Source organism: Limulus polyphemus, unplaced genomic scaffold (genome assembly GCF_000517525.1).
Source record: "Limulus polyphemus unplaced genomic scaffold, Limulus_polyphemus-2.1.2 Scaffold2118, whole genome shotgun sequence".
In the NCBI taxonomy this organism is placed as follows: Eukaryota; Metazoa; Arthropoda; class Merostomata; order Xiphosura; family Limulidae; genus Limulus; species Limulus polyphemus.
The window spans coordinates 184,238-188,301 of record NW_013667728.1 but is presented as its reverse complement, the minus strand read 5'-3'; positions in this window follow the sequence as shown (position 1 = coordinate 188,301).

The following is a 4,064-nucleotide window of genomic DNA, read 5'->3' as shown; positions in this document are numbered from 1 at the left end:
GCCAGCCTTCTAGGTAATTACCTGCCTGAAACACTATATCTTTACATTTCCTTAGAATGATCTATTTTGCCTCACTCACAGTGAATTGTGATCGTGAACAGACATTCTCCTTACCGACTTCTCAGTTATTATCTGAGGATGATGTCCTCGAAATCATTGTAACAGCATGTTAGTGGCTCTGGATCCCAATTGTCTGATATGTGGTAGGCCCCTGGTCTAGTGTGGGAGAATCATTAGAAGGTCATGGCAGACCGTCTATTATTTCTGCTCAACTTTAAGCTGCTTTGTGGATCATACTCACATTGGCAGTATACTTCCTGGTTGAAGGAGGCTCACCACTGCTCTTTGACCAACTCACTTGATCATTAAGCACCTGTTGCTTCACTTACTTTCTAGTGAGATAGCACTAGTTAGTAAATATTGTACACCAATGGTGCCTTCAGTCTCTCTCTAATGTTTTCAGGTGGCTTCAAGGGTTGAATTACTCTGGCTGGCATAAATCTGGGAGCCCTATATAGACTGCCCCACCAACTTTCACACTTTCTAGTTGCCACACCACCGTGGTTAGAAATCCTCAACTCTTCTTCCAGGGTTATTGGTTGTAACAAGATTAAAATCATGGATTCCAGCGTCATTGAAAGTCCTACATCCAGGAGAGGGCTTCTCTTAGACCAAAGCAAACAACTCCCTTGGACAACCATTTTTCCTCAGCAATCGACTCTCCCTCTTATATATATACTCCCTTCTCGTCCTTCTAGTTGTGGAAAATGCTACTTCCCTTAACTAAGAAGTTTTTTTTTAACTTACTGCACAAGAGTTCAAGTAAAGAGCAGTGCACACTTCATTTGATATACTAAAACCTACAATACTGATATCCTCTCATAACAGTCCCAAAATATTTTTACCCATCCACTCTATGTTGTATCTGGGTAAAGCTGAGTTAAATATCAAGATATCAATTACAGAGTAATATTACACATCCTATTACCTGAGTTGATTCAAAATAAAATAACCAATCTGTGTGTGTGCTTGCTTGAATAAACATAACAGGTTGTCTTTCTGACTGGATACCTTCTTCTGTTGTTAGCTCTTTCTTTCATCCTGACTAAATCATGTAACGATGATATTCCATACTATAATGACTGAATATATTTTTCTTGGTATGCAAGAAGTCTCGCGTTTCCCCAGGCTGAATGAATTCCATATCACATGACTGACATTCTCAATACAACATACGATATGCTTCAAATATAACCTAGTAGTTGCGTATGGTGTTTCTAACACCTCCAAATTCGTTTCTTTTGGTGGTGTGAATCCGGGAGTAGGACTGGCGTCCTAATATAACCTGAATAACTGTTGAAGGACACTGCTGTTGCCATGTTCACACAAAGCGTAGTCTTGAGCAATATCTGCCCTGGTTTTAACAGGTATTCTTTGCTTTGGTCTAGTAGCAAATTTTATCAGGCATTTTGCTGAGCTGTGTAAGGTAGTGGGCGTGGCGTTCACTCACACTTCATTCACATTATCATTCTTAATCTAATGTTTGGATAAGTAGATCATGCAAACTTTGAAGCACATTCTTTCTAAGTGTGTGAGCTCAAATCGAATTGACTGTATAACAGAGCAGTAATGTGCTGGCTGTTTTACAAACATGTTAAAGAGGAAAATAAATAGAAGAGGAGCTACCACATTGAGTGATTAATGTCCTTACATGCACAACTATAGCAGTGACATTGTCTCCAAATCGCTTTGCTATTGCTGAAAGTGGAAAGCAGTTTGGGAAGTTGTATGATGTCCAGTCTGTATAGCCATAAGATCACTGACTGTAAGGAAGTTGCATCACTTAATTTCTGAGATATTGTGTAGAACTTGATCATATCTATTGGGAGTGATGATAGCTGGGTTATCCAAGTACATTAGCAGCTAACATGCTGTTAATGTTTGCTAGGATAACTTAGAAGGCCGCTGGCACTGTAGGGATTATTGTTATGTTTGCGGTCTAGTGGCAAGAGAGAAAGCATCTGAGACACACATATCGGTGAAATATTATAGAGAACTTATATTTCTGATGCTATTTGATAGTCACCAATAAATGCATTCTAGAGTAGATGGAAGTATAGGAGTGAATACAGAAAATTTCTCGTATTTATTTAGTGAATACATATGAAAAAGATAAAATAATTACCTTTAAATCTTCCATAATAGTTTAATACAGTAACAGTGAATAGTGTTAGAAAGAACAGAGTAACAGTATTTATTTATAAAATTTCTAGCATGTTGGTTTGTTTTGTTTTGTTTTAATAGTGTTGAGTGTGTATGTCAGTAGATAATACTAAGGAATGAAAAGGCTGGTAGCAACTAAGTGCAGTGATGAAATCACGATACACTGCTGCTGCTCTACTGTGCTTTAGTCTCCTACTACCAGAAATCAGTGTCTGTATGTTGCGTGCATATATACATGTGGACACATATGTATGACAAACATTCGTAAAATATCATTAGACAAAATACCTATATCTGAGAGAATGGATTAAAAAAATTGTTTGTTTGCTGAATTTTGCGCAAAGCTCTTCGAGGGATAACTGCACTAGTATATAATCTAGAAGTGATAGACCAGAGAGAAGGCAGCTAGTCAACACCACTTACTCCCAACTCTTAGGCTACTGTAATCGAATAATGGGATTTACTGTAACATTATAATGGCCATACGACTGAAAGGGAAAGCATGCTCGGTGATGGGATTCGAACCCGCACTTGCAAATTGCGAGTCGAGCGCCGCAACCAATAGGCCAGATTAAAGAAAGAAAACACGACTTATATTTGGAGAATGCTGAGTGAAATGTTGTCAGACTAATATAGTTGTTTTGCTTGTACCATTACAATATCAGCATCGGAAACCTGAATAAATAATATCAAAATAAACTGAGATGTTTTTTTTTCTTTTCCTCTTTATTTTCACATTTTGGAATCAAAATCGAAGGCATATAAAATAAACATTTCACATCTAACCATTAAACGGGAGAAGCTGCTCTCTACTTGCGTAAAGATAATTTCTAAAATTTATACAAAACCAATTAGAAAAAATGAGGAGAGTTGTTATAAATTTAATTATTGTATACATAATTATTTTGGGCGAGAGTTATATTATTTTCTTTCATTGTTCACAATAGGAAATGTAAAGTTTGATAACTAACATGTGTATGAGATTGTTTTAATGAAATGGTAAACACTTCTTTCTCCCAGTAGCCATCTTTGTGCACATTCCCCTAATATCAAAGATATAATTAATCTAGAATAATATATTCTCCCACTTGATGCCTTGGTTGACATAGCTTTTAGATAACGAGATAGTGTTATATATTACCAAAAAATTACAAGAAAAATATTGCTCTTGTTTGTTATTAAGCACAAAGCCACACAAAGGGCTATCTGTCCTGTGCCCACCACGTGTATCGAAACCTAGTTTCTAGCAGTATAAGTCCGCAGACATACCACTGTGCCACTGAGGGGCCAAGAAAAATAGTTCCCTATGTGACAGAAAGAAACGTTTAAACTCTGGTAGCATAATTCCTCAGACACACATATGTGTGGTTAACAGTCCCTTGACTACAATACATAATTCATCAGATACACATGTGTGGTTAACAATTCCTTTACTACTATACATAATTCATCAGACACCCATATGTGTGGTTAACAGTCCCTTGACTACTATACATAATTCATCAGATACACATGTGTGGTTAACAATTCCTTTACTACTATACATAATTCATCAGACACCCATATGTGTGGTTAACAGTCCCTTGACTACTATACATAATTCATCAGACACCCATATGTGTGGTTAACAGTCCTTTGACTACTATACATAATTCATCAGATACACATGTGTGGTTAACAATTCCTTTACTACTATACATAATTCATCAGACACACATATGTGTGGTTAACAGTCCCTTGACTACTATACATAATTCATCAGACACCCATATGTGTGGTTAACAGTCCCTTGACTACTATACATAATTCATCAGACACCCATATGTGTGGTTAACAGTCCT